Genomic DNA, 12796 nt, shown 5'->3' with positions numbered 1-12796 from the left:
CATCAATAATAAAACAAAAAAAAAAAAAGAAGAAATATACACAATACTGACAAGTTATCTTTATCAGTCTGTGGAGTAAAAGGGTTTGTGGTTATGCATTTGTAGTGGTTTCCTGTAAGGAGAGTGAAATATATATATATATATATATATACACAGGCGGCAAAAAGAAAGTCTGCACTTGTAATTTTTTCAAAAACTTCAAATTTAAGCTAAATTTAATGTAACTGTTTAAACAAACTATATCTCATTTGATTCGCCTTTTATTCTTCTATAATTTTACCCGTTCATATTTGACTTTTAATAGAAATATTCTAGTGTTCACGTCAATTTAAAAAAATAACTTTAAATTGAGGAGGCAAAAAGAAAGTCCGCACAATGGAAAATTGTTATTTAAATGTAACTTTAGGACATTAATGCAACACAAATACAACAGGAACACAATGAACTAGTTAATATTTAGTAGCATAGCCCTTCTGCAATTTGACAGCCTGCAATCTTTTGGAAATTCCTTGAATTAGACTGCAACAATACTCCAGGGAAAGGGCATCCCACTTTTCTTTAATTTTTATCCAAAGTCCTTCCAAATTTGAACTTTTATCATTGCATAGTTGTTGCTTGATGTAATGCCATACGTTTTCGATAGGATTGAGGTCTGGAGATTGTGCAGGCCAATCAAAACAGAATATCATGCTCTTCCAGGAACCTCTTGACATTGCCAGCTGTGTGAACGGGAGCATTATCCTGCTTGAAGATGAGATTATCATCCAAATTCCGACCAAAGTAGGGTAGAAAATGCTCACTCAACATATTAATGTACTTCGTTGAATTAATTCGACCTTGCAAGCGAACTATAGGCCCTGGACCATTAGTACTAATAATGCCCCATACCAAAACTGAACCTCCACCACCTTGCAGCATTGAAACTGAGCACCTAGGATTAAATTCTTCGTCTTTCCTCCGACGGACGTTCTGCCTACCATCACTGCTTAGCCTATTGAACTTGTTTTTGTCGCTAAAAAGCACTTTTGATTAATATGAAGAGTCATGATCTTCATTGCATCTAACGAAGTCCAGATGGCGTTTCTGTTCTTTACAGAAATCATTAGCATGCGTCTTGCAACATATCCTCGCAAATTAAATTCCTTTAATCTGTTCTTAACAGTAGAAAGGGAGCACTTTTGAACAAGATTGCACTGTTGTTCGATTTGGGGAGCCGTTTCAAATCTGTTTCTTAGGCTGTGGATCTTGATAGCATTGTCCTCCCTGTTAGAAGTAACTCTAGTACGGCCAGATTTAGGGGCATCATGAACACTGCCAGTGTTTTGGTGCTTTTGCACAGTTTTTTGTACCGTTTTCTCATCACATTTCAATCTGTGGCCAATTTCTCGATTGGATAAACCAGAAAGGTGGAGATTAATGAGCTCTGACGATCACTAAGAGAAAGTCGTGGCATATGGACTAAATGTTACGTTGTATAACCTGGAACAACAACAATTACGATTAGAGATGCTTTGTTGCCTGTTGATGGATATTTTAAACTGATTTAGGGGCGATAATTTAAGCTGGTTTAAAGCGAATTTGTTGCTGTGGACTTTCTTTTTGCCCCCTCAATTTGAAGTTATTTTTTTAAAATTGACACGAACACTACAATATTTCAATTAAAAGTCAAATATGAACAGGTAAAATTATAGAAGAATTCGCGAAGCGAATGAAGTATAGGTTGTTTTAACATTACAATTTAACATTTTACATTAAATTTAGCTTAAATTTGCAGTTTTTGAAAAAATTACAAGTGTGGACTTTCTTTTTGCTGGCACTGTATATCATATTTGTACTGTACTTCAATGCTTCCACTTCAACATATTCTGGTCCATCAGATCACTGCAAATCCTGTCTGGACAGCTGTTTTCGTTATAACGTCAATGAAAACTTTGCCTTTGAGTTAGATCGCAGTGAATTACATCGGATAACAATTGGATTGTAATCTAAAAGTTATCCAGTACCTGAATCAAATAGAATTTGGTAATTGGATTAGTCCGGGATTGATCCGGAATTACAATCTTGTCCGAAAAAACGGGCCTAAATCAATTTGTGTTGCTACCATGCGATGGCATTGTGTATGACTAACTAATCTAAAAAACAGCCGATTCTGGCTGAAGCAGTGTCTCCCAGTGATTTTTCTTTAATAGAAATATGCTAGATTATGTTAAAGGTACTTCAGAATATGAAAAATCATACATTTATCAAAAAAAATTTAGTCGTTTGGAATATACGAAATAGAAAACAGGGGTTACTAGTGAATACAATAGGCCTACAAGCGAATCAATGAAAAATAGGAATCAGAGTAAAGAGATTCAGAAAGCATCTTAATCTAATTAAAAACTGATTATGTTATAAAGACAATTGCAAATTAGACCCAAGTGTATCAGATATTTATGCATTAACTCATAACCATAATAGTAAAAAGAAAATATCTAAGCAAAATCTTGTACATTGTGTAATGTGACTTTGGTAAAGACAAATGGTTATATACTGGTATACAGAATATCCTACATATTTATTTATTTTTTTGCAGATTTAGAGAAATTGAATAGTGGAATAAAGTAAACAATTTTTAAATTTTGAATTAAACAGTATTTTTATTTTTTATTTTATTTATTTTTTTTTTTTTTTACAGATTGTTTACAGATTTACAGAAGTACATAATATATAATTTTGAAAATTAAAGCTATAAAACTCAGTGCACCCTTAGCATGGCTTCAAAACATAAATCTGCCATATTTGAACATTTTAATTTAACCAGTGATTTCAAGCATTATGTAAGTCAGTGCGTAACATGCCAAGATAATGAAGAAACAACTTGTGGTGCTGAAATTAATGCTTCTGGTGGTGCTACTACTTCTAAAGGACATGTTCATATTCATGCTTCTTAAAAAAGACATTTGGAGTGATACCATTCTGACATCTTTTAACTTGTACAACAGAAAGACAAAGGCTCATCTGAGACACCAACAGCATCAAAATCTAAAACTTTGATTACTGAAAAAAACCCTGCTACAGCATCTCTGACAAGTTTTTTTTTGTTGTTGTTAGTGATAAAGTGACAATATCAATAACTCCAGATGCATTCAAAAGGAACATCATTAAGATTACTGAGTACTCAACAGCATTTCCTTGAAATTCTTTTCCCAGCCTGAAGTGTTATCACTGATTGGTAAACTGGCACGAAAAAACTAGGAGTGGCTCTAAACAGAGATTCCATAAGGAAAATAGTAATTAATGAATATGAAAGCCAAAAGGAACAGCATAAGAGAAAAATAGACAACAAGTTTTTATACTTGAAAATGGATGTATGCACACGCCATTGTGTTAATTATTTTGTTGTTAATGTTAGGTATGTGGGTGAAGGGAAAAATATGACCAAAACCTTAGCCATTAAAGACACTGAAGCCAAACATTCTAATAACTTCTTAAAACAATTGGTAAAAAAAAATGTTGCAAGACTTTGGCATTCAAAAAGACCATGTATTAAGCATTGTCACAAATAGTGCATTTAACATGTTGAGTATGGTCAAAAAACTGAATGAAAGAGAAGATTCAAGTATTACAGAAGAATGTGCAGCAGAAATTCAGGAAGAATAACCTGGGCTTACTCACAATAGGAAGCCAACTGACTGGAATGACTTAACAGAGATGCAAGAGAATTTAAATTTCTTAGAAGGATTTGAGGAGGTACCATGTTCATTAGATGCATTTGGTAACATAACAGCCTGCATTATAGAAATTGAACACCATCTTTGTGTTCATACACACCAATTTGCAATGAACGATGCTCTTAAAGAGCATTATTTCAGTAATCTTATAGCCAAAGTCAGAAGAGTTGCTATTTCAGCAAGAACACCAAAGCTTGATGCCATTCTTAAAAGAAGAGCTAGAAAAGGAGCTATAATAGACCAGGTTACCCGTTGGGATAGTACTTACAACATGGTAAAACGGTTGGTTGAATTAAAGCCTGTTCTTATCAATATGGCAAACCCAGATGCTAGTCTTTCAGAAGAGCAGTGGATGCAACTTGAAGAACTGGGAGACCTTCTTAAGCTTCTTTTTCAAGTGACAAACTAACTTCAAAAAGAGGATCTCACTCCTAGAATGTTCTTGAAAGAGTAGAATGTGGTTTGCTTGCAGGAACAATGTGTGAGTCAATGCGTCAAAGAAAAGTACAACTGCTTAATAATAAAATTCTACCGGCTGGAGTATATGTAGATCCAATGAATAGAGTGTTGTTATTTGAAACTAAGAAAAATGCAAAATCATCACTTTGTGACTTTTCCGTCAGGATTTTGGGCTTAAATGCAAAGGCATCTACTGGAGATCCACACACTATTTCAACCACAGACTCAGAGGGAATTTGTGATGTAGAGCAGGCATGTCAAACATGCTACCCATGGGCCGCATGCAGCCTGCAAGAAGAAGAATTGCAGCCCCACAGACAATTTTAAGCAACAGGAAGAAATTAAGGAGAAAAATGAAAAGATCAAAATAAGAGGTGAGTTCGAAATTTCTTATCTATCCTCACATTAGGAAAGTCTTTTTTGATACTTACTGAGCCCACATATCAAAAGCTTACAATGGCACAAACACAACTGTGACGACTTCTCATTACTTCCCTTAGTTTCCCTTTCTTACACAGGGTACCTTTCTTAGCCCTACACCGGCTTTCTTTTTTCCTGCACGCCAACATGCTGTCCAAGCGGTAGCTTATCTTTTTTCACTCTTACCTTGACGTTCTGCACCGACGCTGTAAGTCCTTTTCTTTCTTTTTTTGGTATTTGTCCCTTTGAAAAATTTAATCTTCTGCTGGTTGTGGGTTTTGTCAAATTAAGTTTTCTTGCAATTAAAATTATAAATGGTTTCTGCTCATAAAGTTGAATTTGTTTTATTTTTCATTAATAAATATTTTTAGGCATTAATCATAGAAATAACAGACACAACGATAGTAAAGAAAGCAATTCTATCCGCAATATTATTTTTTCTTTCAAAATTCAAATTGTTTTTTTATTTTTAATTTGTTACATTTGTTTTAGTTTTAATTGTTTCGTTTTGTTTTTAAATTCGTTTTTTTTTTATTTAAAGTTAATAAAAAGTTATTTTGTTACATTGGTTTTGTTAGATTTATTTTATCTTTTTTCAACTTGCACCCGTGAAAACACTGACAAAACGTAATTTTACAAAACCCACAACCAGCAGAAAATTCAATTTGTCGAAGGGACAAGCTTTTTGCTTTATCACCGGTAAATTAGCTTCAATGACCCCCAAAGAAACAAATATCTTTTTTTTTTTTTTTACAGAATTTATTGACTTTCAATTTCTTCACATCGTTATTTGGACTCACATTTTCATCGTTTTGGACTTTTAAGCGTTTCTCGATTCTCTCTCTTACTCAGTTGTCACACTGTCACTGTATTTCTCTTTTTTCTTTCCTTCTCAGTTTTTACCTTCTTCTATTTTCAATAAACCTGTTGATAAGCAAATTGTCTTCATAAAGTGATAAATCAAAAAAATGTTGTGCCCGTGATGTTCTAAGCCTTTGATTGATGGTTTCAATGTAAAGAATAACTTTCTCAAAGCAAAGATAGATAAGAAATTTTAACTATTCTTCGAACACACCTCTTAATCTGTATTTATTTTATCTACTTTTACGTTTCCTGTCGTGTAGGCCCTGTATCTATATTGCTTTTTACTATTGTGTACTTTTTATTAAAATTGACTTTTATAACTAAAAATATGAATCGGGTAATACTGTTCTTTTGTGATAACTGCTTTTATTTATATTTTATAAATATTTTTCGTTGTGTTTGATTTTATTTTTACTTTTTAATTTTCCAGATTGCACATCCTTTTTAAAATGGCTAGTGCTTCTGACTAAGAAAAAAAGAAAGGTAAATCTACTCTGCAATCTCTCTCCCACAGAAGAGACATTGCGAGCCTATCCTTGTTTTATCGTTATTTCCATGGCAGGTGCTCATCTGAACTCCAATCTCTGGTCCCCCCTCGCCAATCTTTCACGAAAAACACCCGTCTAGCTGAATCCACTGTGAAAAATTTCGCCCACACTATATCTGTGCTTATATCAAAACGCGGATTCCATGAACAAAGCTTCTTTCTTAGAACTGCATGCCTGTGGAACTCTGTTCCGTCTGCCTGCTTCCCACCGGACTACAACTTGGATGTCTTCAAGTCCAATGTTAACAAATTCCTAATGAACCGCCCCCTTAAGTAAACACTTCATCAAATCTCCACACTAACGTAATGTACTTGCAATAACCCTTATCCCTGAGTGGCTTCCGGGCCTTGATAAGTGGTGATCACTGTGTAGGAAAAAAAAAAAAAAAATGAAGAAGGGTGAGTGTTTCAAGAAAAATGGGAACTACATTATTTTTGCACAGAAGTGAATGAAAATATACATAGTTTAATTTGCAATAACCATATTTATATGCCGAAAGCGTATAACCTGCAAAGACATTATGAAATGAATCATCTGCCTTATAATAAATATGAAGGCACCATGCGTGCTTCAATGCTCAAAGAATTGACGGTTAACTTGACACAGCAACAGGCCTTTTTTACAAAAGTCAGAAAGTAAATAAATAAGTTATGTCGCTTCTATTACTGCAAGCTATGAACTCAGTCGATTGATAGCGATTCATGGGAAATCCTACACCGAAGGAGAAACAGCCGAAGTTGTGTGTCCAGAAAAAGCACACTTGTTCAAAAATATTTCCCTTACCAGGAACACTGTTGCTGAACGGATTGATGAAATGTCAAGTGATTTGAAGCAACAGTTGAAAGCTGAATCATTAAGATTTGAACAGTTTTCAATTGCAATTGATGAGACTGTCGATATCACTGGGATAACACAGCTTGCGGTCTTCATCAGGGCCTGCGACAATAAATTCAACATTTATGAAGAACTGATTGAACTAATACATATGCATGACACTACAACAAGCCAGGACATCTTTGAGAATGTTGAATGGATTCTACATGAATATGATTTAGATTTGAGTAAGCTTGTCTACTGACAGTGCAGCGAATATGCTTGGCAGACATAATGGTGTTGCTGCCAAGTTACAAGCAAAAATAAAGAATTTACATCCGGATTTGTCATTTCCACTGTATTATTCATCAACAAAATTTGTGTTCAAAGATTTTAAAATTGGATCATGTGCTTAGTTTAATCATAAAGATAGTGAACTATATCAGAGGTCGTTCTCTCAACCAGCGTCAATTCAACCAGTTGTAAGAAGATATGAATAATCAGTTCACCAACATTCCATTTATGCTGGTTGTCATATCACAAAATGTTGAAAAGATTTTACTTGTTAAGACAAGAAATAATCACATTTTTGGAGATGAAAGGTGGAAACACTGATGAAATGAAAGATAGCTCCAGGATCTGGCTTTTGCCATGGACATTACAGCACAATTAAACAATCTCAATTTGAAATTACAAGGTAAAAACAAGCTCATCACTCAGTTGTATGATGACATCAAATGCTTCATTACAAAGTTGAGATTATGGAAGTCACAAGTCTCAAATGAAAATTTAATTTCTTTTCCTACGTGAAAATAGCTAAAAAAATAGTACTAATACTAAGTCAGCACTAAGTTTTGCCAAGTATGACAGTCACCTGAAATCATTGTCAAAGTAGTTTCAAAAATGATTTTGTGATTTCTCATATTTTGAGCAAGAGTTTGCATTATTCACAGCACCGTTTACTTTTGATGTTACTAAGACAGACAAAAGCCTACAAATGGAACTGTTAGAAATGCAGTCAGATTCTTTACTCAGAGCAAAGTATTTTGAAGTGAGAATACCTGATTTCTTTTCATACCTTCTGAAAAGGTTTATAAATTTCAGAAAGTTTGTCACACGGATTGTGGCAATGTTTGGTTCCACCAACTTGTGCAAACAATTATTTTCTTTCATGAAATTAATAAAGACTTCTCAGAGAACTAGGTTGACTGACAAACACTTATCTTCTCTTGTAAAGCTCGGAAATACACAGAAACTTCAGCCAGACATACCAAAGCTTGTCAAGAACAAGAGGTGTTAAACCTCAGGACAAAACACGAAACATGTTTGAGTACTTGATAATAAATGTCCATTTTGAATTCTAATTTATGTGCATTGCATTTGTTGCATTCCATTACATGTTGACTATGTATGTTGCTTTTTAAATTTTCGTTATATCGAAATAAAGAACAGATTTATGTCATGCTAATTTCCTTTGTTATATTCTTTTGTTAAACTGCAAGTACTTTTAACTTGCATTCTTGAATATGACGAAACTATTGCATGTTTCTAAATTACCGGTAAAAGAAACATATTCAGCAATGATTTTTATTTAACTTTGATTAATATTGTAGGGGTGCATCCCTCATGCCAACACAAACTTATTCCAGTGGCCCTGAGGGGCTCTGAGTTTGACATGCCTGATGTAGAGGATTTTGAAAAGCTTTTGGATCAACAAGATCATAAAGCAAGGTCAAAGTGGCTGAAATCAAAAAGAAACTCACTGAAGCCATCCTGTTTTTGAGAGCAAATTATTAGGCTGGTAAATGATCATGAGCATAAATAATACCATTTTATATATATATATATATATATATATATATATATATGTGTGTGTGTGTGTTTTATGGTACAAAACTTATAAAGCGCTTTAAATAAGGCCGGGAAGACTCTAGGGGCCCGTTTCATCAACAAACTCATCAGGAGTCAATCGTTGAATTTCTATAAAGAGAACAAATGTCACGCAAGAGTGAAGACTTAAGTGGAGATTATTTATAAAATTATAACGAATGGATGAGAAAAAAAATATATATAAAATTAAATGAAGGGCGAATGGAATTACGAGCAAAAAAAAAAAAAAAAATTGCAAGTGAATTATACGTTGTAAAATATATACAATTGTATAAAATATATGTACAAAATTGGATGTGTGGGAAAGTTAAAATTTAAAATATATCCCCAAATAAGTCCAAAGATTTCACAAATTCCTTCTGTCGACAGAGAGAGGGCCTGCGTGAGAGGATAGAGACTGACTCCAGAATCCTCAGGTTATTCGAAGAGTCAGCCCGGCGTAAAATCCTAAACCAGTCCATTTTATATGCATTGGCACATGCTGGATTTTCAGCAAGGTGCTGGCCAATAGCAGATTCCAAGGTGAACGAGGGGTGACGAGGCTTACCTAGTCTGATGCTTGCTGGAACATGTTGGTTTATTCTTGTCTGCAAATTTAAACGGGTTCGACCTACATAGACAGCAGCATACTGACAATTGAATTGATAAATCACATTACTATTTGTGATGTAGGACAAACCATCCTTCACAACTGAGGTAAATGCAGACTTAACACGATGAACCAAGCGAAGAGCAACAGATGGGAAACAATTTGATACAGACTTGATAACAAGTCTACCCAAACACTGACCAGGATCACCAATCTAAGGGATTTTTAAATAAACAGGACACTTGGAGGGACCAAAAACTGTAGGAGAATTGTGAGCTTTAACTTTATTATAAATAATATTATCAACAAATTTCTCCAGATAACCATTGTGAATAAAAATGTCTTTAATCTTCTTTAATTCACAATCCAGTTTACTAGAAGAACAGATTCTAAGGGCTCTATACACTAATGTTTGAATGAGCCCTGTTTTTCTTGAAGTGGGAACGAATGAACGCCAATTTGTGTAGAGGCCGATAAATGTCGGCTTACGATAAACAGTCGTAAGGAAAGAGTTCTTACCACGTTCAATTAAAACATCAAGAAAGGGCAAGCAACCGTCATTCTCATCCTCCATAGTAAATGTTAATGATTTATGGAGGGAATTAAGTTTATTGAAGAAAGCTAATGCCTCGTTTTCTGATGCAAAAGCTGCAAAGGTGTCGTCGTCGTCGTATCTAAAGTATATCGATGGTTTCGATATACTGTTAAATAGTGCAGACTCATAATATCCCACAAAAATGTCGGCCAATGCCGGACCCAGGGGACTTTCCATCTGAACCCCATCAATCTGACTATACATGATGTTATCAAAGCTGAATTCTACAGTTTTAGTACAGATTAATAGGAGTTCAACAAATATTTCTCTAGGGAAGGGTGGGGTGGGGGGTTAAATCACTGTTGTAAAGGGAGTCAGCACAAATATCTATAGTCTCTTGTAGCGAGACATTGGTAAATAAACTGGATACGTCGAAAGAACACATAAAGCTGTTCTTAACACTGGGTTGCAATTCGTGCAAGTGATCAACTAATCTAAATGAGTCACTAATACAATGTTTAGTGTATAGAGCCTGAACCGGTTTTATAATGGTTAGAAGCCATTGGGCTAAGGAGTGCTGGGCAGACCCCGTCATAGACACAATAGGTCTAAGCGGAATACCTTCTTTGTGGATTTTAGGAAGGCCATAAAGTCTAGATCTCAGAGAGCCAGAAGGCCTTATTTTTTCATATATATCTTTTGTAAAATAATCCTTTTTTGTAGAGGTACAAAAGGCGCTTCTGGATTTTGACTTCATTTTTATAGGTGCTATCGTGAATATCAGCAGAACCAATACAAAGGAATTTATCAGGATCATTCAAAATAACTGATATTTTCTGGACATAGTCTGTTCGGTCCAAGATAACCACACCAGCACCTTTATCAAGTCTACATCTTTGTTGGATTTAAGTGTTTTAATGGTTTTTTAAAGTATGTGCTGGACCAAACAAAATCTTCAGAGTCAATGTTTGAATTTAAGTAACGAAGAGCCAAGTCCTTCAAACTGGCCTTCAGGGTGGTTACATGTTCAGGTGTAAGAAGATCGTGGTGCTTAAATTGAGAAAATAAAACTTCAAATGCTGTAAGTGTTTCTTTGTCTATACGAGTCGGGGGAACACAAAAATTCAACCCCTTAGACAACACTGCAGTCTCAACTTTAGAAAAGACAAGATTTGAATAATTAAAAATATTCTTGCCTTCAGCATTAGAGTCACGCCCGAATCTAGACCGAATAAGTAAATCCAATTGTTTATTTAATTTACTAGAAATATGTTGTCCAGAAAAATCCTCTCGGTTTGCCAAATACTTTAATAGTCGAAAGAAGTCATAAAAGCTACAAAAAGTTTTAATTCGAGAAAATGAGTCTTTAAATTAATATAAGAAACACATTGTCTGCATAATTTGTTTATTTCATCGTGGATAAAAGCCCGTTCAATTTTGAGGCTAGGTGTTACCTTAGAAGAAATAATTCTTGTGTTAATATAAAATGGAGAGACGTTTTCTTCAAGGCATGAGTGAAGAAAACGAATGGTTAGTTTTATAGATCTTATTTTGCTCCTGTAACGAGATAGTTTGTTAATTTCTTTGATTTGTTCATTGTTGTAGAGCCCGAAAGAATTTAAATAAGTGTTTTACGGTACAAAACTTATAAAGCGCTTTAAATAAGGTCGAGAAAACTCTAGGGGCCTCTTTTATCAACAAACTCATCAGGAGTCAAAGTTAAATTTGCAGACAAGAATAAACCAACATGTTCCAGCAAGCATCAGACTAGGTAAGCCTTGTCACCCCTCGTTCACCTTGGAATCTGCTATTGGTCAGCACCTTGTTGAAAATCCAGCATGTGCCAATGCATATAAAATGGACTGGTTTAGGATTTTACGCCGGGCTGACTCTTCGAATAACCTGAGGATTCTGGAGTCAGTCTCTATCCTCTCACGCAGGCCCTCTCTCTGTCGACAGAAGGAATTTGTGAAATATTTGGACTTATTTGGGGATATATTTTAAATTTTAACTTCCCCACACATCCCATTTTGTACATATATTTTATACAATTGTATATATTTTACAATGTAGAATTCACTCGTAATTTTTTTTTTTTGCTCGTAATCCCATTTGCCCTTCATTTAATTTATATAAAAAAATTTTTTTCTCATCTATTCGTTATAATTTTATAAGTAATCCCCACTTCAGTCTTCACTCTTGCGTGACATTTGTTCTCTTTATAGAAATTCAACGATTGACTCCTGATGAGTTTGTTGATGAAAGGGGTCCCTAGAGTCTTCCCGACCTTTTTAAAGCGCTTATATATATATATATATATATATATATATATATATATATATAGTGTACATGTGAGTATATTTATCAGACAAGTGAATGTTAAATGTAAAAAATAATATACATGCAAAATATTTATAAAATTCTTGCTGAATAGGTGTGGGAAGCTGGTATATGGATCTGCAGAACAGATTTCCACATAGGGGTCAAGGAGTCGAGAATCAGAGTCAGAAGTATCAAATTTCCATTACTTGTACTAATAAAATGATAAAATATCTATTGATTTTAAATTATCAGTTAAACTAAAATCGATAGATTATCACCACCTCCCACGTGTATTTTACATTTGCGAATATATTACATTGCATATATTACATTGGTTTTTACGGTAATCTAAAAAACAAAAAAAACAAAAACAAAAAAAAAATCATAGATAAATAGAGATTTTAATAAGAATTGGAATTGATAAAATATTGGAATCGTCTCATCACTAATATATATATATATATATATATATATATATATAATATGCATGAATGATAAAAGTCTATATTCCAAATTTCATGATGTTGACCGTCTTACAATTTATTCCTTTAATTCAGTTGACACTTACAATTCTTGACAGTATTTGTTTCTGTCAAAAATTGTAAACTGGATTAAAGGAATAAATTTTAAGACGGTCAACATC

General features: G+C 34.1%; 1 long non-coding RNA gene across 2 annotated transcripts in view; it reads left to right on the top strand.

Annotated features, from left to right (window-relative positions):
- The window catches only part of LOC145243986 (uncharacterized), a 41868-nt gene that overhangs the window by 23642 nt on the left and 5430 nt on the right, over positions 1–12796 (top strand). Inside the window, exons 2-3 of one of the 2 annotated variants that reach the window (XR_013862976.1) lie at positions 2678–4546; positions 5887–5938. This is a non-coding gene — a long non-coding RNA (uncharacterized LOC145243986). Of the gene's footprint in view, positions 1–2677; positions 4547–5886; positions 5939–12796 lie in introns of those variants that run through there. The other variant, XR_013862977.1, reaches the window with a different exon arrangement.

This window comes from Euprymna scolopes, chromosome 22, assembly GCF_053919585.1.
Source record: "Euprymna scolopes isolate OS-2025 chromosome 22, ASM5391958v1, whole genome shotgun sequence".
In the NCBI taxonomy this organism is placed as follows: domain Eukaryota; kingdom Metazoa; phylum Mollusca; class Cephalopoda; order Sepiida; family Sepiolidae; genus Euprymna; species Euprymna scolopes.
Note: the sequence above shows the minus strand (reverse complement) of the source record. Positions and strands in the feature narration are given on the sequence as shown.